We start from the raw sequence: 24,349 nt of genomic DNA on the forward strand, positions 1-24,349 counted from the left end.
ACATATGTGTATGCACACAGACAGGTCTCTGTCTACCCAGTGATTAGGCAAATGATTCTAGAGTTTCTGTTACATCTATAGCTGATAAAGGATGACACCCAGATGGGTCATACAACTACTCAACAATTATGAGAATTATAGTATATTCAGGGAAGAGCTGTGTCTGCTGAAATAAGGAGTCAGTGCCATATTATGAAACCTGAAATCAGCACTCATTATACTAATTATATATACTAATCATTTCACTAATTATAACTCCTGCAGAGATAAATTACTAACCCAAGAAAGTTTCATTCTCAGACTGATAGAGTGAGGATAAGAAAGGGAGAATTGCCTTTTGGGATTAAAATAAAAATATTATAAATGGAAAAAATTTTGCTTAACAAGGATTTAATGGAAAATGTTTCTGTGGGAAGAACAAATATTGTTAAAATGTCAATACTACCCAAAGCAATCTACATATTTAATGCAATCCCTATTAAAATAACACCAACATTCTTCACAGAGCTAGAATAATCCTAAAATTTGTATTGAACCAGAAAAGATCCCAAATAGCCAAAGCAATCTTGAAACAGAACACCACAGCTGTAGGCATCACAATCCTGGACATCAAGCTGTATTACAAAACTGTAATCATCAAGACAGTATGATACTGGCACAAAATACAGACACTCAGATCAATGGAACAGAATAGAAAGCCCAGAAATGTACCCACAAATGTGTTGCCAACTAATCTTTGACAAAGCAGGAAAGAGTATCCAATGAAATAAAGACAGGCTCTTCAGCAAGTGGTGCTGGGAAAACTGGACAGCGACATGCGGAAAAATGAACCTGGACCACTTTCTTACCTTATACACGAAAATAAACTCAAAGTGGATGGAAGACCTAAACGTAAGACAGGAAGTCATCAAAATCCTCAGGGAGAAAGCAGAAGAAAACCTCTTTGATGTTGGCCGCAGCAACTTCTTACTCAACACATCTCCAGAGATAAGGGAAACAAAAGCAAAAAATGAACCATTGAGACCTCAAGATAAAAATCTTCTTCTGCAGAGCGAAGAAAACAATCAGCAAAACTAAAAGGCAATGGATAGAATGGGAGAAGATATTTGCAAATGACGTATCAATAAAGGGTTAGTATCCAAAATCTATAAAGAACTTATCAAAATCAACAAAAAAAGACAAATAATCCAGTGAAGAAATGGGCAAAAGACATGAATAGACACTTCTCCAAAGGAGACATCGAGATGGCTAACAGACACATTAAAAAAATGCTCAATATCACTCATCATCAGGGAAATACAAATCAAAACCACAATGAGATACTAGTTCACACCAGTCCGAATGGCTAACATTAACAATTCAGGCAACAACAGATGTTGGTGAGGATGCAGAGAAAAAAGATCTCTTTTGTGTTGCTGGTGTGAATGTAAACTGGTTCAGCCACTCTGGAAAACAGTATGGAGGTTCCTCAAAAAATTAAAAATAGAAATACCTACAACCCAGCAATTGCACTACTAGGCATTTATCCATGGGATACAAGTGTGCTGGTTAGAAGGGGCACATGCTCCCCAATGTTTATAGCAGCACTATCAACAACAGCCAAAGTAGGGAAAGAGCCCAAATGTTCATCGATGGATGAATGGATAAAGAAGATATGGTATATATATACAATGGAGTATTACTCAGCAATCAAAAAGAATAAAGTCTTGCCATTTGCAACAAGGTGGATGGAACTAGAGGGTATTAAGCTAAGTGAAATTAGTCAGTCAGAGAAAGACAAATATGTGAATTCACTCATTTAAGACACAGAACAGATGAACAGAAGGGAAGGGAAGCAAAAATAATATAAAAACAGGAAAGGGGACAAAACATAGAGACTCAAATATGGAGGATAAACAGAGGGTTGTTGGAGGGGTTGTAGGAGGTGGGGCTAAATTGGTAAGGGGCATTAAGGAATCTACTCCTGAAATCATTGTTGCATTATATACTAACTAACTTGGATGTAGTTTTAAAAGAGAAAAGAAGGAGAAGAAAAGAAAGAAAAGAAAATATTTCTGTGGTGAAGTGAGTTTGTAATGCTCCTGGCCCCTTCTTTTTTATTTATAATGAATATTAGCATGATAAAGAGTCTTCTCAGACCTGGGGAACCTAAAGTCAAGGAGAAGGATGACTACAGGATATCAAAAAGGGAAACAGGGTGAAGATTAAGTAGGTTCCTTGCAAAAATTGAGGCTCACGTCTCCCTTGTCCAAGAGTGAAACTGCAAACACACTGAAGTGTATCAGTGTGACCAAAGAGGCCTGGAGCCTAGGATCTCAGATGTGCGAGGGGCGGGGTCATGGTAGGGCTTGAGTGGGAACAAAGTTCAACAAGAACATGCCCAAAGGACTCATGCGACTGTGCAGAGCCTGTCTAGACATTGACACCATGGCATCAAGATGCATGCCAATAGCTAGCAGATCAGACCTTCTAGTTTCTTCTGCAGTGATTTGGAAGCAGTACTGACCCTCCACTGCACTCAGACAGGGCCTATTTTGTGGGGTGGAAAGAAAGGGATACAGAGCCTCTCAAAATGAGGATACTAGACCTGTAGCTCTAAGGCAGATGAGAGCTTTAGGGACAAACTGAAGACAAAGAGGTGATATATTTGGTTTTGAGTTAAAAAGGCAAATCAAATGACTTACAAGAACAGTAATATTCCTTACTGCCATTATTCCATTTCTCATCACTGGAAGTACCTCTGTAGCTCATTGTTTTCCTTCTTAAACAAGATATTAAAATTCAAGGTTTTGAGTAAAGTATCACCATGGAAAATCACAGCCTCATTTGGAAATACTCTTGAAGCACAGGACGTTAACAGTTCTGAGAGGTTTATCTGTGAGAGGTAGTATCTCCAGGCACAGCCCTGCATTAGTTCTCTCCCTATACAGATTGCTGAGTCAGGAAAGGGCAGGTTTCATTTCCTCCAAGTGAAATGTTTAACCATATTGATAGCCTACTGTTTTACAACCAGACAATAAAGAGTCAGAGAGTCTAGGTCAGCAGAGGTGCATACCTCTTGCCCATCATTGTCATTCAATGCCTGGTAACCATGGAAAAGCACTTTAGGAAGCAGTGGAGTGTGTCACAGTTGCAGAGAGACAGAAAGTATATAAGGATCTGCAGGGTTCCCAGGTGTTCCTTTGGCTTCAACAGTAAGCAAGACAAAAAGAGAAGATCTCAGTAAGTAAAATGGGGGTATTCCCACCATTCAGGCTCAGAGGAGAAGCCCCTCTCAATAGCTTGAGAAAGGGATTAGGAAGGCAAGTCATATTCCATTTCTTGTCCAATTCTCCTATTGGTTTAGCAACTTAGCACAAGTTTTATGAAGAACATAAGCTACATAATAAGACATATATATAAAAATATATAAATATATATAAATAAATATATAGAATATATTTAGATTTTATATGAAAGAATTTATATGAAAGCATTATATTCCAGGTTAGAAAGGCAACTTATTTTCCCTTACTTTCTCTCCCTCATTTCCTTTGTATTACGCTCACTTACTTTGTGGATTTCAGTCTCTCATTCTGGAAAATATTTACTAACAATGACTGAGAATGAGGGACCATTCTAAAATTTGAGTTTATAGCACATTTGAGACCCTTTTCTGTTTGAACATAAACAAGGAATCAAGTTTTTTGTAGGCAATAACCAATGCACAACACAATGACAGTATCTTTCTCTCTCTGTTTCTGTCTGTCTTATCCTATTATAATTTTAGCATTGTAGACAAAACATATGGAGATGACACAGCTATGACATGTTCCTTCTCCTCTTCCTCTCCATGATCCTCTATGGGATCTCTGTTTGTAGGCCTGAAGCCTCCATACTGAAAGTTCTGGCACTGGACTTTGTCATCCCCCTTTCCAGGGGATGTTACTTGATGCCTTTCTCACTCCAGGTTTCTGTGGTTCTCTCCTCTCTCCTATCAGAAATGCAAACGCATTTTTAATCAACAACTTTCTGTGAGCTCTTATTGTTCCTCCAAAGCATCAATTCATAACACTTTATATTGTGGAGGGTTATTTGACAGCATCCAAAATTCATGGCTACTTCCATTTGTTTTATTGCAACTTTCTTCCTGTTAATTTTTCCCAAGGTAAATCTCAAAAAATTCCCCAAGCAGCCCACTCATTAGAAACAAATATGTAAGGACAGAAATTTTTATTGGGAACCATGCATAAGATTTGATTAGTGAGTTGGATGTCCTTGTAATCCCTGACACATTCCTGAAAATGGAATCAGTACAGAAAGTCCGTTTGGTGAGTGTTCCAGCATGAACCTCAGGAACTACTTCAACAAAGCAACAACATCATGAATGCTATTCTTTCCCTCCAGAGAGACATATGCCCATTGTCAAATTCCTCATGTAACTGGTAAAATCATGGTTCAAGTGGCAGTCTTGTAACACCATACTTCAGTGTTGACTTCATGTAGTGACACACAGCATCTGTCATTAAATTGCCTTGATCTATGAAGGCTATGCAAGGTGGCCATGACTATATACATATATAGCATTAAAATACACACACACACACACACCAATTTGAATCATGAATGTGTATTTTATATATATTTTAATGCATTATTAAACAAGAGTGTCTGAATTTTCTGTTAATTATACCAACAGAAGGGCTCAATAATGACATCCAAAGGGTTGGGAGAAAGAGCTAAGAGATGCAGTAGAATTAAAGTCAACTCTGAATTTGAAGAGGAGGAATTAATCTATTAGAGAGCAGTTTTGCATGTCAGCATCCCCCTGGAAAGGGGGATGACATAGTCCAGTCATTTATGTCAGCAGGTATACACGATGGCAAAACAAAGGTAGTAATAATTCATCACACTCCTTTAATCCTTAAAGTCTCAACCTTTAAAATTTATTGTTCTGTATTATGGAAAAAAATATGGGAGTTCACCAATCTATATAATAAGACTCTACAAGATTTTATTTCTTCAATTATTCATTTTTTCATTCCATAGAAACTTACTGCACTCTTCCTGTGACTGCATGCCATTATAGGTCACAGAAATATTTAGTGAATATTAAAAGGCAAAGTTCTTATTCTATCTACCTCTTAGAGGTGATAAGGTAACCTCCCAAATGATTAGCACTTAAAATTCTGGTAAGGTGTTCTGAAGAAAATGTGGAGTACTTTTTTCTCAATGTTTGTCTATTTATTTATTTATTTATTTATTTATTTATTTATTTATTTATTTATGATTTTTATTTTAATGTTTATTTTTTAAAGTTAGAAAGACAGACATAGCATAAACAGAGGAGGGACAGAGAGAAAGGGTGAGACACAGAATCTAAAGCAGGCTCCAGGCTCTGAACTGTTAGCATAGAGCCCCATGTGGAGCTTGAACCTATACACTGTCAGATCATGGCCTGAGGCAAAGTCAGACGTTTAACTGACTGAACCACCCAGGTGTCCGAAAGTTTATTTATTTTTGACAGGGATACAGAGCACAAGCAGGGTGAGGTCAGAGAGGGATACCCAATATACAAAGTAGGCACAGGCTCTGAGCTGTCGGTACAGAACCCAACGTGGGGCTCAAACTCACAAACTGTAAGACCATGACTGGAGTGGAAGTTGGATGCTTAGCTGACTGAGTCACCCACACGCCCCAGAAAAAGTGGAGTGTTAAGAAGAAATAACCAGGAGAAATGCTGAAGTAAGCACATTACAAATATGAAACCAAGTTATAAATAACCCCTAAGAAAGTTTTTAGTGACTAACTCTTAAGTATCTCTTTTTCAATCTTTATGCAAAAAATCTCTCTCTGGGTAGATGTAAAAAAGACTGATGAACAAACCTGATAGTCACCACCACTCCACCTGACAGGAATACCCATTATTGCTCAAATTGCTGTTGATTCAAGGCTACTTGCCATCACAATGTATCTCACTTTCTGTACAGAGAAGTCTTCCATCTGCACCACTCCAACTTGTGATCATTCAAACACACCATGTTCCTTTTTGAGCACACACACAAGCAGAGAGAAGTTACTATTTAACTATGCTTTAATCTACTAGCATTAATCTATGAAGGAGATTGAGTGGTTGACCTTGAGTTATTTTTGGTAGTTTTTTTTCCCTTAATATGTCCATTTCATCTAGCATATTTATTTATTGGCATACTAATTATTCATAGTATCTTCTTAAACTTCATATTTTAAAATGTCAATTCTGTTATAATGTACCCACTTTCATTTGTAATATTACTATTTTGACTCTTCTTTTCTATTAATTTTTTAGTCTTTTCAAAGAATCAACTTTGGTTTCATTCATTCTCACTGTTGTTTTTGTATTCTCCATTCATTTGTCTGTGCTCAAATACTTATAGTTTCCTTCCTTCCACTAGCTTTAAAACTTTTTTTTAACATATGAAAATAATTTAACTTGAAGATTACAAGTGGTAATGCAAAATGAAATAGTAACCCAGTATGGAGGACTGGATATGATTAGGTTTTGAGGGAGGGGTGTTAGAGTTGGAATGTTAAATGTGTAGTTATGGTAGTATTTACTAAGAATATGATATTTTATCAACTATGTAAGGAAGAGTGAGAATTATCCAGGAGACGATTCAGGGTGAAGCTTTCTATGTGGAGGAAACTTTTGAGCCTTGCAAAATAAGTCAAGAGAAAGCCGGACCTACTGAGAGAAAAGCAGCTTTGAAAGAATAAGGAGGCCTGCTTGTCTAGATAGAACCTAGTGATTAAGAAACAGAGTTGTTGAAAATGAGTTACAAAAAATTACTGTCAGATTATGTGAGTCCTTAAACATGATTGTAAAGAAATTGGATATTACTGTGAGGGAACCATGCAACCATTTCAGAATTTTGATAATGAGTTCATTCCCAGATGTTCAATTAAACCAGCCCTACAAGAGATCCTAAGGGGGATCCTGTGAGACAAAGTACCAGAGACATCACTGCAAGCATGAAACCTACAGACATCACAATGACTCTAAACCCATATCTTTCAATAATAACACTGAATATAAAAAAAAAAAAAAAAAAAAAAGGGGCGCCTGGGTGGCGCAGTCGGTTAAGCGTCCGACTTCAGCCAGGTCACGATCTCGCGGTCCGTGAGTTCGAGCCCCGCGTCAGGCTCTGGGCTGATGGCTCGGAGCCTGGAGCCTGTTTCCGATTCTGTGTCTCCCTCTCTCTCTGCCCCTCCCCCGTTCATGCTCTGTCTCTCTCTGTCCCAAAAATAAATTAAAAAAAAAAAAAATAACACTGAATATAAATGGACTAAAAGTTCCAACCAAAAGAGATAGGGTATCAGAATGGATAAAAAAAAAACCAAGACCCATCTATTTGGTGTCTACAAGAGACTCATTTTAGACCTGAGGACACCTTCAGATTGAAAGTGAGGAGATGGAGAACTATTTATCATGCCCCTGGAAGTCAAAATAAAGCTGGGGTAGCCATACTTATATCAGACAAACTAGACTTCAAATAAAGGCTGTAACAAGAGATGAAGAAGGGCATTATATAATCATTACAGGTCTATCTATCAGGAAGAGCTAAGAATTATAAATGTCTATGCACCAAATACGGGAGCGCCCAAATACATGAAACAATTAATCACAAAAATAAGCAACTTTATTGATAAGAATGTGGTAATTGCAGGGGACTTTAATACTCCACTTACAACAATGGATAGATTATCAAGACACACGGTCAATAAAGAAACAAGAAACAGTGTATCAGTGAATGATACACTGGATCAGATGGACTTGATAGTTATATTTAGAACTCTGCATCCCAAAGCAACAGAATATACTTTCTTCTTGAGTGCACATGGAACCTTCTCCAAGATAGATCACATACTGGGTCACAAAACAGCCCTTCATAAGTATACAAGAACTGAAATCATACCATGCATACTTTCAGACCACAATGCTATGAAGCTTGAAATCAACCACAGGAAAAAGTCTGGAAAACCTCCAAAAGCATGGAGGTTAAAGAACACCCTACTAAAGAATGAATGGGTCAACCAGGCAATTAGAGAAAAAAATTTAAAAATATACGTAAACAAAAGAAAATGAGAATTCAACAATCCAAACGCTTTGGGGTGCAGCGAAGGCAGTCCTGAGAGGAAAATACATTGCAATCCAGGCCTATCTCAAGAAACAAAAAAAATCCCCAATACAAAATCTAACAGCACACCTAAAGGAAATAGAAGCATAACAACAAAGATACCCCAAATCCAGCAGAAGAAGAGAAATAATAAAGATCAGAGCAGATATAAACAATGTAGAATCTTACAAAAAAAAAAAAAAAAACAAAACAAAACAAAAAAAAACGTGTAGAGCAGATCAATGAAACCAAGAGTTGGTTTTTTGAAAAAATAAACGAAATTGATAAACCTGTAGCCAGGCTTCTCAAAAAGAAAAGGGAGATGACCCAAATAGATGAAATCATGAATGAAAATGGACTTATTGCAACCAATCCCTCAGAAATACAAGCAATTATCAGCGAATACTACGAAAAACTATATGCCAACAAACTGGGCAACCTAGAAGAAATGGACAAATTCCTTAACACCCACACACTTCCAAAACTCAAACAGGAAGAAATAGAAACAGGAAGAAAAAGCATTTGAAAAGACCCATAACCAGCGAAGAAATTGAATCAGTTATCAAAAGTCTCACTACAAATAAGAGTCTAGGACCAGATGGCTTCCCAGGGGAGTTCTACCAGACATTTAAAGCAGAGATAATACCTATTCTTCTCTAGCTATTCCAAAAAATAGAAAGGGAAAGAAAACTTCCAGACTCATTCTATGAAGCCAGCATTACCTTGATTCACAAACCACAGATACAGTAAAAAAGTAAAAAAGAGAAAACTACAGGCCAATATCCCTGATGAATATGGATGCAAAAATTCTCAGTAAGGTACTAGCAAATCGAATTCAACAGCATATAAAAAGAATTATTCACCATGATCAAGTGGGATTCATTCCTGGGATGCAGGGCTGGTTCGACATTTGCAAATCAATCAATGTGAAACATCACATTAATAAAAGAAAAGATAAGAACCATATGATCCTGTCAATCAATGCAGAAAAAGCATTTGACAAAATTCAGTATCCTTTCTTAACAAAAACCCTCGAGAAAGTCGGGATAGAAGGAACATACTTAAACATAATAAAAGCCATTTATGAAAAGCCCACTGTTAATATCATCCTCAATGGGGAAAAACTGAGAACTCTCTCTCCGAGATCAGGAACACGACAGGATGTCCACTCTCACTGCGGTTGTTTAACATAGTGTTGGAAGTGCTAGCATCAGCAATCAGACAGCAAAAGGAAATCAAAGGCATCAAAATTGGCAAAGACAAAGTTCAGCTTTCACTTTTTGCGGATGACATGCTATTATACATGGAAAACCTGATACACTCCACCAAAATCTGCTAGAACTGATACATGAATTCAGCAAAGTCGCAGGATACAAAATCAATGTACAGAAATCAGTTGCATTCTTATACACTAATAATGAAGCAACAGAAAGACAAATAAAGAAACTGATCCCATTCACAATTGCACCAAGAACCATAAAATACCTAGGACTAACCTGAGCAAAGATGTAAAATATCTATGCTGAAAACTATAGAAAGCGTATGCAGGAAATTGAAGAAGATATAAAGAAATGGAAAAACATTCCATGGTCATGGATTGGAAGAATAAATATTGTCAAAATGTCAATACTACCCAAAGCTATCTACATGTTCAATGCAATCCCAATCAAAATTGCACCAGCATTCTTCTTGAAGATAGAACAAGCAATCTTAAAATTCATATGGAACCACAAAAGGCCCTGAATAGCCAAAGTAATTTTGAAGAAGACCAAAGCAGGAGGCATCACACTCCCAGACTTTAGCCTCTACTACAAAGCTGTAATCATCAAGACAGCATGGTATTGGCACAAAAACAGACACATAGACCAATGGAATAGGGTAGAAACCCCAGAACTAGACCCACAAAATTACAGCCAACTAATCTCTGACAAAGCAAGAAAGAATATCCAATGGAAAAAAGACAGTTTCCTTAACAAATGGTGCTGGGAGAACCGGACAGCAACATCAGAAGAATGAAATAGACCACTTTCTCACACCATTCACAAAAATAAACTCAAAATGGATAAAGGACCTGAATGTGAGACAGGAAACCATCAACACCCTAGAGGAAACAGGAGAAGACCTCTCAGACCTCAGCCACGGAAATTTCTTACTGGACACATTTCCAAATGCAAGGGAATTAAAAGCAAAAATGAACTATTGGGACCTTATGAAGATAAAAACCTTCTGCACAGCAAGGAAGCAATCAACGAAACTAAAAGACAACCAACGGAATGGGAAAATATATTTGCAAATGACATATCAGACAAAGGGCTAGTATCTAAAATCTATAAAGAGCTCACCAAACTCCATACCTGAAAAACAAATAACCCAGTGAAGAAATGGGCAGAAAACATGAATAGACACTTCTCTAAAGAAGACATCCAGATGGCCAACAGGCACATGAAAAGATGCTCAACGTCGTTCCTCATCAGAGAAATACAAATCAAAACCACACTCAGATATCACCTCACGCCAGTCAGAGTGGCTAAAATGAACAAATCAGGAGACTATAGATGCTGGAGAGGATGTGGAGAAACAGGAACCCCCTTGCATTGTTGATGGGAATGCAAGCTGGTGCAGCCGCTCTGGAAAACAGTGTGGAGGTTCCTCAAAAAAAATTAAAAATGGACCTACCCTATGACCCAGCAATAGCACTGCTAGGAATTTACCCAAGGGAATCAGGAGTGCTGATGCATAGGGGCACTTGTACCCCAATGTTTATAGCAGCACTCTCAACAATAGCCAAATTATGGAAAGAGCCTAAATGTCCATCAACTGATGAATGGGTAAAGAAATTGTAGTTTATATACACAATGGAAAACTACGTGGCAATGAGAAAGAATGAAATATGGTCTTTTTTAGCAACATGGATGGAACTGGAGAGTGTTATGCTAAGTGAAATAAGTCATACAGAGAAGGACAGATTCATATGTTTTCACTCCTATGTGGATCCTGAGAAACTTAACAGAAGACAATGGGGGAGGAGAAGAAAAAAAAATGGTTAGAGAGGGGGAGGCAAACCATAAGAGACTCCTAAAAACTGAGAACAAACTGAGAGTATGGGGGGTGGGAGGGATGGATGGGTGGGTGATGGGTATTGAGGGCACCTGTTGGGATGAGCACTGGGTGTTGTATGGAAACCAATTTGGAATAAATTTCATAATAAAAAATAATTAATTAATTAAGTAAGTAAGTAATTTTCAGTATTTTTGGTCATCGTCTATACTGCAGTATGTATCACTACTTCATATTTTGGGTGTATGTTCATGATTAATACATCTTATCAATAATACCTCAGTTTTTAATCCATGCAACAATGTCCATGTTGGGGTACATTTGGATTGATTGTGTCCCTTGCTGTTTGTATCCTTTTCAATAGTATTTGATGAAAGCCTGTGTGAATATAGCTATTTTAGGACTGTTTTCTTTCTTTTGATTATACCTCTTAGTGGAAATGCTGTCCAAAAAAGTAACTCTGTTCATTTAATTTTTTGAGAAAATTTTAAACTGTTTTCCACCAAGTCTGCACTATTTCATATTCCTAGCAGCAGTGTATGCTTTACAACCATCATAGTCTGTTTTCCCTATCATTCTCAATCCTTGTCATTTTCATTTCTTTTTTTCAAATATTTATCTTAATGGGTTGAAGTGGTTCCTCATTTTTTTTAAGTTGGCATATTATTTATTACTTTAAAAATCTGTGCTGCACTGGTGTTAATGTACCAATTTTATTTATTTATTCATTATTGTTTAAATTTATGTGATATTTAATGTATTAAAATTTTTTTAACATTTAATTATTTTTGAGAGAGAAAAGAGACAGAGTGCAAGCAGGGAGTGGCAGAGAGAGAGGGAGACACAGAAGCAGGGTCCCAGATTTGTAGTTGTCAGCACAGATCCTGACATGGGGCTCAAAGTCACCGACTATGAAATCATGACTTGACCCAAAGTTGGAGACTTAACCCACTGAGCCACACAGACATCCAGATTGTTTACTTATTTTTATTGAAGTGTAGCTGACATACTATATTCTATTAGTTTCAGAATCTGTTTCTGTCTGTTTGTTTTGTTTGTTAGATTCCACATAAATGAAATCATATGGTATTTATCTTTGTCTGACTTGTTTCACTTAGCATAATACCCTCTAAGTCCATCCATGTTGTCACAAATGGCAAGAATTTATTCTTTTTTTTTTTTTATGGTTCTCATGTGTGTGTGTGTGTGTGCGCGCGCACGCATGTGTATCTGTGCATACCATGTGTTCTTTACCCATTCATCTATCACTAGACACTTAGTTTGCTTCTACATCTTGGCTATTGTAAATAATATTGCAATAAACATAGAGGTGCCCTTATATTTTTGAATTAGTGCTTTTGTTTTCTTTATGAAAATAGCTAGTAGTGAAGTGGATCATACGATAGTACTATTTTTAATTTTTGAGGTACTATTGTAGTGTTTTCTACAGTGGTTTCACTAATTTACATTCCCACCAACAGTACATGAGAGTTCCCTTGTTTCTATATTCTTGCCAAACCTTATTTCTCATCTTTTTGATACTAGCCACTCTGACAGGTGAGGTGGTAGCTCATTGTCATTTTGATTTGCATTCCAGATGATTAGTATTGTTTTGTTTTGTTTTGTTTTTTCATGAGTGTGTCGGCCATCTGTGTGAGGTTCTTCTTTGGAAAAATGTTCAATCAGGTCTGTGTCTGTTTAAAAATTGAATTATTTGTTCATTTGGTGGTGGTCGTAGAATTTTCTAAAATGTATTTGGGGTATTAAACCATTTTTGCATGTATCACTTTTAGATATCTTCTCCTATCCAGTAGGTTGTGTTTTTGTTTCATTGATGATTTCCTTTGCTGTACAAAAGTTTTATTTTGGTGTAGTCCCAATAGTTTCTTTGTCTTTGTTTCCCTTGCCTGAAGAAACATCTGTAAATATATTGCTCAGACGATATGGAAAAGGTTATTGTGTATGCTTTCTTTTAGGAGTTTTGTGGTTTCAGATCTCACACCAAGGTCTTTAATCCATTTGCAGTTTATTTGTATGTGTGGTATAAGAAAGAGGCCCAGTTTCAGTCTTTTGCATGTAACCGTCTACTTTCCCCAAAACTACCAGTCCCAAAAGGTGACTATCTTTACCTTATTGTTGATTCTTGCTTCTTTTGTCTTAGGTTAGACAAATGATTAGATTAATGTAGGTGTGGGTTTATTTTTGTGCTGTCTATCCTGTTCCATTGATCTATATATCTGTTTTTCAGCCAGTACCATATTTGAATTTCTATGTCTTTATGGTATATCTCTTTAAGTGTTTGGTAGAATTAACCTGTTAATATCTCTGGTCCTGGGTTTTTATTTATTGGAAGTTTTCTGATTATTGATTCAATTTTGTTGCTGGTAATCAGTCTGCTCTCATTTTCCATTTCTTTTTTGACTCAGTTTGGAAGGTTGTATGTTTACAGAAATGTAGCAATTTCTTCTATATGTTGGCATGTAGTTTTCGGTAGTAGTCCTCTATAATCCTTTGTATTAAAGTGATGTCTGTTGTTACTTCTCCTTTTTCGTTTCTGATTGTATTCATTTAAGTTTCTCTTTTTTTCTTGGTGAATCTGGATAACGTTTACTAATTTTGCTTATCTTTTCAAGAATTAGCTTTTGGTTTCCTTGATCTCTCATATGTTTTTTACTCTATTTTATCTCTGATCTTTTTTTTTTTTTCTTTCGTTCTGCTCATTCTGGGCTTTGTTGTTCTTTTTGTGTTCACTTAGGTGTACGTTTAGGTTATTTGAGTTTTTACTGTTTTACTCCTGAGTTTTTTCTCTACTCAGGTATGCCTGTATCAGTAAAAACTTTCCTCCTGGAACTGCTTTTGCTGCATCCCCAAAATTTTGAAATGATTATATTTTTGTCATTTTTATTTGTCTTTGTGTATTTTTTTAATTACCCTTTTAATTTCTTCAGTGATCCCTTGCTTGTTTAGTAGCAGATATTTCAGCCTCCACATGTTTGTGTTTTCTTCCTTTTTTTCTCTCTTTTTTTTTATGTTTTATTTTTTAAGACACTGCAAGTGGGGGAGGGGCAAAAAAAGAGAGACAGAGGATCTGAGGTAGGCTCTGCACAGATATCAGCGAGCCCAATGTGGGGCTTGAACTCATGAACCGTGAGATCATGACCTGAGCCCAAGTTGGACGCTCAACTGACTGAGCCATGAAGGTGCCCCTCTTCCCCTAATTTTTTTACTTATAATTGATTTGTAAGTTTATACAATTATGGTTTGGAAAATGCTTGATATTGTTTCGATATTGTTAAATTACTGAGACTTTTGGCGTCCCAGCTTGTGCTCTGTCCTGGAGAATGTTCCATGTGCACTTGAAAAGAATGTGTATTTTGCTCTTTTTTGGATGAGGCCATCTGGTCTATTGTGTCATTCAGAGATAGAATTTTCTTATTGTTTTCTCTCCGGATGATCTGTCCATTGTTGTTAGTGGTTTATTAGAGTCTCTGACTGTATTGCTATAGTCAATATCTCTCTTTATCTCTGTTGGTTTTTGCTTTATGTATTTAGGTGGTCCGGTGTTTGGTGCATATATATTTATAATTGTGATAGCTTCTTGTTGGACTGACCCCTTTATTATTATTATGTGGTGTCTTTCTTAGTCTCCTGTTAATCTTTGTTCAAGTTCTATTCTGTAGATGTTAGTGTTGTTTCCTTGATTTTTTCTTTTCCACTTCCATTTGCATGGAATATGCAAAAAATTTTTCTGGCTCTTCATTTTCAGTTTGTATGTGTCTTTAGGTATGAAGGGAGTCTCTCATAGTCAGAGTATAGATGGATCTTGTTTTTCTTTACATTCATTCACCTTATGTCTTTAGATTAGTGCACTTAGACCATTCACTTTGAAATAATCATTAATAGGTATGTAATTTTTTTTGCCATTTTGTTCATGGTCTTGTGGTAGTTTTTTCTGTATTACTATAGTTCTTTCTTCTCTTCTCTTTTCTTATGGCTGATGACTTTCACTCAGTGTTATGCTTGATTTCCTTTCTCTTTATTTTTGCACATCTATTATGGGTTTCTGTTATGTGGTTCACAGGCTGTTCTTATAACATCCTAAGGAAATAACAGTCTACATTAAGTTGATGGTCACTTAAGTTTGAGTGCATTCTAAGAGAACAGTTTTTACTCCCTCCCCCCGCATACATTTTAGATATGTGTTGTCATATTTCATATATTTTTATTTTGTGACTGAATTACTTAATTTTATATGTAATATATTGCACTACTTTTCTCTTTTAAACTTTGTAATAGCCTTGGTAAATGATAGATACCTTAAGTGGCTTTGCGAATTAGGGATCAAACTGCTGTATGTTTGCTCTACTCATGAAATTTTTCCCTTTCATAATTTCGTACTTTTAATTAAAGACTTTTCTTTTTTAATTAAAGAGGTCTCTTTAACATCTCTTATAAGCCTAGCATAAGGGAGATGAAGTACTTTAACTTTTGTTGCCTTGGAAATTTCATCTCAATCCCTCATTCTCAATGATAGCCTTGTCAGCTAGAGTATTCTGTGTTGTAGGTTTTTCCACTTCAGCACTTTGAATATATCATGTCACTCATTTATGGCCTGCAAAGTTTCCATTGAATAATCCCCTGATAGCATTATGATGTTTTTCTTCTGTGTAAATAGTGTCCATTCTGTAGTTGCTTTTAAAATTCTATATTTAATATTTGCCTTTTTAATTACTATGTAGCTCGTTGTGGGCCTTTCTAGGTTCATCTTTTTGGAGCTTTCTGTGCTTCTTGGATCTGGATGTCTGTTTCCTTCCACAGGTTACGGAAATTTTTAGCTGTGATTTCATCAGTGAAGTTTTCTACACTTTTGTCTCTCTCTTGTCCTTATGGGACACTTACAACATAAATATGGGCACCCTTGATGTTGATGTTGTCAGAGTCACCCCTTAAGTTCCCTTCCTTTTTTTTTAATAACTACTTCTTTTTTCTGTTCAGCCTGGGTGTTTTCCATTACCTTGTCCTCTATTTCACTGATCCATTCTTCTGCTTTATCAATTCAGTTACATCATCCTTCAACTCTGTGATGGTTTATTTTATATAGAGATATATTCTATGTCTTTGTTAAGTACTCCCTGAACTCAACCACTCTTCTCTCCAGTCTGGTGAGTATCATTTTCATCATTACTTTGAAGTCTTTATGGGCATATTGCTCATCTCCACTTCTTTTAACTGTTATCTTGTGATTTTTATCCTGTTCTTTTATTTTTTTAATAAAATTTGTCTTCAAATGGGTTTCCATACAACCAGTGCTCATCCCAATAGATGCCCTCTTCAATGCCTATCACCCACTTTCCCACACCCGCCATTAACCCTCAGTTTATTTACAGTTTTTAAGAATCTCTTATGCCTACCTCCCTCTCTAACTTATTTTTTTCTCCTTACCCTCCCCCATGTTCTTCTGTTAAGTTTCTCAGGATCCACAAAAGACTAAAAACATAGCGTATCTGTCTTTCTCTGTATGACCTATTGCACTTAGCATCACAGTCTCCAGTTCCATCCACCTTGCTACAAAGGCCATATTTCATTCTTTCTCATTGCCACATAGTATTCCATTGTGTATATAAACTACAATTTCTTTATCCATTCATCAGTTGGTGGACATTTAGGCTCTTTCCGTAATTTGGCTATTGTTGAACATGCTGCTATAAACATTGGGGTACAAGTGCCCCTAAGCATCAGCACTCCTGATTCCCTTGGGTAAGTTGCTAGCAGTGCTATTGCTGGCTCATAGGGTAGATCTATTTTTAGTTTTTTGAGGAACCTCCACACTGTTTTCCAGAGCGGCTGCACCAGTTTGCATTCCCACCAACAGTGCAAGAGGATCCCTGTTTCTCCACATCCTCCCCAGCATCTATAGTTTCCTGATTTGTTCATTTTAGCCACTCTGACTGGCGTGAGGTGGTATCTCAGCGTGCTTTTGATTTGTATTTCTCTGATGAGGAGTGATGTTGAGCATCTTTTCATGTGCCTGTTAGCCATCTGGATGTCTTCTTTGGAAAAGTGTCTGTTCATGTCCTCTGTCCATTTCTTCAATGGATTATTTGTTTTTTGAGTGTGGACACCGGTGAGTTCTTTATAGATTTTGGATACTAGCCCTTTGTCTGATATGTTATTTGTAAATATCTTTTCCCATTCCATTGGTTGCCTTTTAGTTTTGTTGATTGTTTCCTTTGCAGTGCAGAAGTTTTTTTATCTTGATGAGGTCCCAATGGTTCATTTTTGCTTTTAATTCCCTTGCCTTTGGAGATGTGTCCAATAAGAAATTTCTGTGGCTGAGGTCAGAATTTCTGTGGCTGCTTTCTCCTCTAGGGTTTTGATGGTTTCCTGTCTCACATTCAGGTCCTTCATCAATTTTGAGTTCATTTTTGTGAATGGTGTAAGGAAATGGCCAAGTTTCATTCTTCTGCATGTTGCTGTCCAGTTCTCCCAGCACCATTGTTAAAGAGACTTTCTTTTTTCCATTGGGTATTCTTTCCTGCTTTGTCAAAGATTAGTTGGCCGTACTCTTGTGGGTCCAATTCTGGGGTCTCTCTTCTATTCCACTGGTCTATGTGTCTATTTTTGTGCCAATACCATGCTGTCTTGATGATTACAGCTTTGAAGTAGAGGCTAGTGTCTGGGAGTGTGATGCCTCCCACTTTGGTCTTCTTCTTCACTATTACTTTGGCTATTTGGGGTCTTTTGTGGTTCCAGGCAAATTTTAGGATTCCTTGTTCCAGCTTTGAGAAGAATGCTGGTGCAATTTCGATTGGGATTGCATTAATGTGTAGATACCTTTGGGTAGTATTGACACTTTAACAATATTTATTTTTCTAATCCATGAGCACGGAATGTTTTTCCATTTCTTTGTATCTTCTTCAATTTCCTTCATAAGCTTTCTATAGCTTTCAGCATACAGATATTTTACATCTTTGGTCAGGTTTATTCCTAGGTATTTTATGGTTCTTGGTGCAATTGTGAATGGGATCAGTTTCTTTATTTGTCTTTCTGTTGCTTCATTGTTAGTGTATAAGAATGCAACTGATTTCTGCACATTGATTTTGTACCCTACAACTTGCTGAATTCATGTATCAGTTCTAGTAGACTTTTGGTGGGGTCTATCGGGTTTTCTATGTATAACATCATGTAATCTGCAAAAAGTGAAAACTTGAATTCATCTTTGCCAATATTTATGCTTTTGATTTCCTTTTGCTGTCTGATTGCTGATGCTAGGACTTCCAACACTATGTTAAACAACCGCAGTGAGAGTGGACATCCCTGTCGTGTTCCTGATCTCAGGAAAAAGCTCTCAGGGTTTCCCCACTGAGGATTATATTAGCTGACGGTTTTTCATAAATGGTTTTTATGATGTTTAAGTATGTTCCTTCTATCCCGACTTTCTCGAGGGTTTTTGTTAAGAAAGGATGCTGAATTTTGTCAAATGCTTTTTCTGCATCGATTGACAGGATCATATGGTCCTTATCTTTTCTTTTATTTAATGTGACGTATCACATTGATTGATTTGCGAATGCTGAACCATCCACAGCCCAGGAATGAATCCCACTTGATCATGGTGATTAATTCTCTTTATTATACGCTGTTGAATTCGATTTGCTAGTATCTTGTTCAGAATTCTTGCATCCATATTCATCAGGGATATTCGCCTGTAGTTCTCTTCTTTTGCTGGGTCTCTGTCTGGCTTGTGAATCAAGGTAATGCTGGCTTCATAGGATGAGTCTGGAGGTTTTCCATCTTTCTATTTTTGGAGCAGGTTGAGGAGGATAGGTATTATCTCTGGTAGAATTCCCCTGGGAAGCCATCTGGTCCTGGGCTCTTACTTGTTGGGAGATTTTTGATAACTGATTCCATTTCTTCGCTGGTTACGGGTCTGTTCAAGTTTTCTATTTCTCCCTGTTTGAGTTTTGGAAGTGTGTGGGTGCTTAGGAATGTGTCCATTTCTTCGAGGTTGTCCAGTTTGTTGGCATATAATTTTTCATAGTATTATTCTCTGATAATTGCTTATATCTCTGAGGGATTGGTTGTAATAATTCCATTTTCATTCATGATTTTACCTATTTGGGTCATCTCCCTTTTCTTTTTGAGAAGCCTGGCTACAGGTTTATCAATTTCGTTTATGTTTTCAAAAAACCAACTCTTGGTTTCATTGACCTGCTCTACAGTTTTGTTTTGTTTTTTTTTTAAGATTCTACATTGTTTATTTCTGCTCTGATCTTTATTATTTCTCTTCTTCTGCTGGGTTTGGGGTGTCTTTGCTGTTCTACTTCTATTTCCTTTAGGTGTGCTGTTAGATTTTGTATTGGGGATTTTTTTTGTTTGTTTGTTTGTTTGTTTGTTTCTTGAGATAGGCTGGATTGCAATGTATTTTCCTCTCAGGACTGCCTTCGCTGCACCCCAAAGCGTTTGGATTGTTGTGTTTTCATTTTCATTCTTTTCAATATATCTTTTAATTTCTTCTCTAATTGTCTGGTTGACCCATTCACTCTTTAGTAGGGTGTTCTTTAACCTCCGTGGTTTCGGAGCTTTTCCAGATTTTTCCTGTGGTTGATTTCAAGCTTCATAGCATTGTGATATGAAGGTGTGCATGGTATGATCTCAATTCTTGTATACTTATGAAGGGCTGTTTTGTGACCCAGTATGTGATCTATCTTGGAGAAGGTTCCATGTGCACTCGAGAAGAAAGTATATTCTGTTGCTTTGGGATGCAGAGTTCTAAATATATCTGTCAAGTCCATCTGATCCAATAATATCATTCAAGGCCATTGTTTCTTTACTGATTCTCTGTCTAGATGATCTGTCCATTGTTGTCAGTAGAGGAGTAAAGTCCCCCGCAATTACCACATTCTTACCAATAAGGTTGCTTATGTTTGTTTTATTTTAATTGTTTTATATAATTGGGTGCTACCGAATTTGGTGCACAGATATTTATAATTGTTAGGTCCTCCTGATGGATAGACCCTGTATTTATTATATAATGCCCTTCTTCACCTCTTGTTACAACCTTAATTTAACCTCTAGTTTGTCTGATATAAGTATGGCTACTCCAACTTTCTTTTGACTTCCGGTAGCATGATAGATAGTTCTGCATCCCCTCACTTTCAATCTGGAGGTGTCCTCAGGTCTAAAATGAGTCTCTTGTAGACAGCAAATAGACGGGTCTTGTTTTCTTCATCCATTCTGATACTCTATGTCTTTTGGTCGGAGCATTTAGTCCCTTTACATTCAGTGTTATTGTAGAAAGATATGGGTTTAGAGTCATTGTGATGTCTGTAGGTTTCATGCTTGTAGTGGTGTCTCTGGTACTTTGTGGTCTTTGCAACATTTCACTCACAGAATCCCCCTTAGCCATAAACCTTATGGCTGGTTTAGTGGTGATGAATTCCTTCAGTTTTTGTTTCTTTGGGAAGACCTTTATCTCTCCTTCTATTCTGAATGACAGACTTGCTGGATAAAAGATTCTCGGCTGTGTATTTTTTCTGTTCACCACATTGAAAATTTCCTGCCATTCCTTCGTGGCCTGCCAAGTTTCAGTAGACAGATCCGTCACTAGTCTTATAGGTCTCCCTTTATATGTTAGAGTGTGTTTATCCCTAGCTGCTTTCAGAATTTTCTCTTTATCCTTGTATTTTGCCAGTTTCACTATGATACGTCATGCAGAAGGTCAACTCAAGTTACGTCTGAAGGGAGTTCTCCGTGCCTCTTGGATTTCAATGTCTTTTTCCTTCCCTAGATCAGGGAAGTTCTCAGCTATGGTTTGTTCAAGTACACTTTCAGCCCTTGTGTCTCTCTTTTCTTCTTCTGGAATTCCTATGATACGGATATTGTTCCGTTTGATTGCATCACTTACTTCTCTAATTCTCCCCTCATACTCCTGGATTTTTTTTTAATCTCTCTTTTTCTCAGCTTCCTTTTTTTCCATAATTTTATCTTCTAATTCACCTATTCTCCCTTCTGCCTCTTCCATCCGTCCTGTGGTCACCTCCATTTTATTTTTGCACATCATTTATATCATTTTTTAATTCATCATGACTGTTCTTAGTCCCTTGATCTCTGTAGCAATAGATTCTCTGGTGTCCTCTATGTTGTTTTCTTTTTTTTTTTTTTTTTCCAATGGAAATTTATTTATTTATTATTTTTTTTTAATATATGAAATTTACTGTCAAATTGGTTTCCATACAACACCCAGTGCTCATCCCAAAAGGTGCCCTCCTCAATACCCATCACCCACCCTGCCCTCCCTCCCACCCCCCATCAACCCTCAGTTTGTTCTCAGTTTTTAACAGTCTCTTATGCTTTGGCTCTCTCCCACTCTAACCTCTTTTTTTTTTTTTTTTCCTTCCCCTCCCCCATGGGTTTCTGTTATGTTTCTCAGGATCCACATAAGAGTGAAACCATATGGTATCTGTCTTTCTCTGTATGGCTTATTTCACTTAGCATCACACTCTCCAGTTCCATCCATGTTGCTACAAAAGGCCATATTTCATTTTTTCTCATTGCCACGTAGTATTCCATTGTGTATATAAACCACAATTTCTTTATCCATTCATCAGTTGATGGACATTTAGGCTCTTTCCATAATTTGGCTATTGTTGAGAGTGCCGCTATAAACATTGGGGTACAGGTGCCCCTATGCATCAGTACTCCTGTATCCCTTGGGTAAATTCCTAGCAGTGCTATTGCTGGGTCATAGGGTAGGTCTATTTTTAATTTTCTGAGGAACCTCCACACTGCTTTCCAGAGCGGCTGCACCAATTTGCATTCCCACCAACAGTGCAAGAGGGTTCCTGTTTCTCCACATCCTCTCCAGCATCTATAGTCTCCTGATTTGTTCATTTTGGCCACTCTGACTGGCGTGAGGTGGTATCTGAGTGTGGTTTTGATTTGTATTTCCCTGATAAGGAGCGACGTTGAACATCTTTTCATGTGCCTGTTGGCTATCCGGATGTCTTCTTTAGAGAAGTGTCTATTCATGTTTTCTGCCCATTTCTTCACTGGGTTATATGTTTTTCGGGTGTGGAGTTTGATGAGCTCTTTATAGATTTTGGATACTAGCCCTTTGTCCGATGTGTCATTTGCAAATATCTTTTCCCATTCCGTTGGTTGCCTTTTAGTTTTGTTGGTTGTTTCCTTTGCTGTGCAGAAGCTTTTTATCTTCATAAGGTCCCAGTAATTCACTTTTGCTTTTAATTCCCTTGCCTTTGGGGATGTGCCGAGTAAGAGATTGCTACGGCTGAGGTCAGAGAGGTCTTTTCCTGCTTTCTCCTCTAAGGTTTTGATGGTTTCCTGTCTCACATTCAGGTCCTTTATCCATTTTGAGTTTATTTTTGTGAATGGTGTGAGAAAGTGGTCTAGTTTCAACCTTCTGCATGTTGCTGTCCAGTTCTCCCAGCACCATTTGTTAAAGAGACTGTCTTTTTTCCATTGGATGTTCTTTCCTGCTTTGTCAAAGATGAGTTGGCCATACGTTTGTGGGTCTAGTTCTGGGGTTTCTATTCTATTCCATTGGTCTATGTGTCTGTTTTTATGCCAATACCATGCTGACTTGATGATGACAGCTTTGTAGTAGAGGCTAAAGTCTGGGATTGTGATGCCTCCTGCTTTGGTCTTCTTCTTCAAAATTACTTTGGCTATTCGGGGCCTTTTGTGGTTCCATATGAATTTTAGGATTGCTTGTTCTAGTTTCGAGAAGAATGCTGGTGCAATTTTGATTGGGATTGCATTGAATGTGTAGATAGCTTTGGGTAGTATTGACATTTTGACAATATTTATTCTTCCAATCCATGAGCAGGGAATGTCTTTCCATTTCTTTATATCTTCTTCAATTACCTGCATAAGCTTTCTATAGTTTTCAGCATACAGATCTTGTACATCTTTGGTTAGATTTATTCCTAGGTATTTTATGCTTCTTGGTGCAATTGTGAATGGGATCAGTTTCTTCATTTGTCTTTCTGTTGCTTCATTGTTAGTGTATAAGAATGCAACTGATTTCTGCACATTGATTTTGTATCCTGCAACTTTGCTGAATTCATGTATCAGTTCTAGCAGACTTTTGGTGGAGTCTATCGGATTTTCCATGTATAATATCATGTCATCTGCAAAAAGCGAAAGCTTGACTTCATCTTTGCCAATTTTGATGCCTTTGATTTCCTTTTGTTGTCTGATTGCTGATGCTAGAACTTCCAACACTATATTAAACAACAGCGGTGACAGTGGGCATCCCTGTCGTGTTCCTGATCTCAGGGAAAAAGCTCTCAGTTTTTCCCCGTTGAGGATGATGTTAGCTGTGGGCTTTTCATAAATGGCCTTTATGATCTTTAAGTATGTTCCTTCTATCCCGACTTTCTCAAGGGTTTTTATTAAGAAAGGGTGCTGGATTTTGTCAAAGGCCTTTTCTGCATCGATTGACAGGATCTTATGGTTCTTCTCTTTTTTTTTGTTAATGTGATGTATCACGTTGATCGATTTGCGAATGTTGAACCAGCCCTGCATCCCAGGAATGAATCCCACTTGATCATGGTGAATAATTCTTTTTATATGCTGTTGAATTCGATTTGCTAGTATCTTATTAAGAATTTTTGCATCCATATTCATCAGGGATATTGGCCTGTAGTTCTCTTTTTTTACTGGGTCTCTGTCTGGTTTAGGAATCAAAGTAATACTGGCTTCATAGAATGAGTCTGGAAGTTTTCCTTCCCTTTCTATTTCTTGGAATAACTTGAGAAGGATAGGTATTATCTCTGCTTTAAATGTCTGGTAGAACTCCCCTGGGAAGCCATCTGGTCCTGGACTCTTATTTGTTGGGAGATTTTTGATAACCGATTCAATTTCTTCGCTGGTTATGGGTCTGTTCAAGCTTTCTATTTCCTCCTGATTGAGTTTTGGAAGAGTGTGGGTGTTTAGAAATTTGTCCATTTCTTCCAGGTTGTCCAATTTGCTGGCATATAATTTTTCATAGTATTCCCTGATAATTGTTTGTATCTCTGAGGGATTGGTTGTAATCATTCCATTTTCATTCATGATTTTATCTATTTGGGTCATCTCTCCCTTTTCTTTTTGAGAAGCCTGGCTAGAGGTTTGTCAATTTTGTTTATTTTTTCAAA

The sequence above is a fragment of the Panthera leo genome, chromosome Y (assembly GCF_018350215.1).
Source record: "Panthera leo isolate Ple1 chromosome Y, P.leo_Ple1_pat1.1, whole genome shotgun sequence".
NCBI classification, from domain to species: Eukaryota; Metazoa; Chordata; class Mammalia; order Carnivora; family Felidae; genus Panthera; species Panthera leo.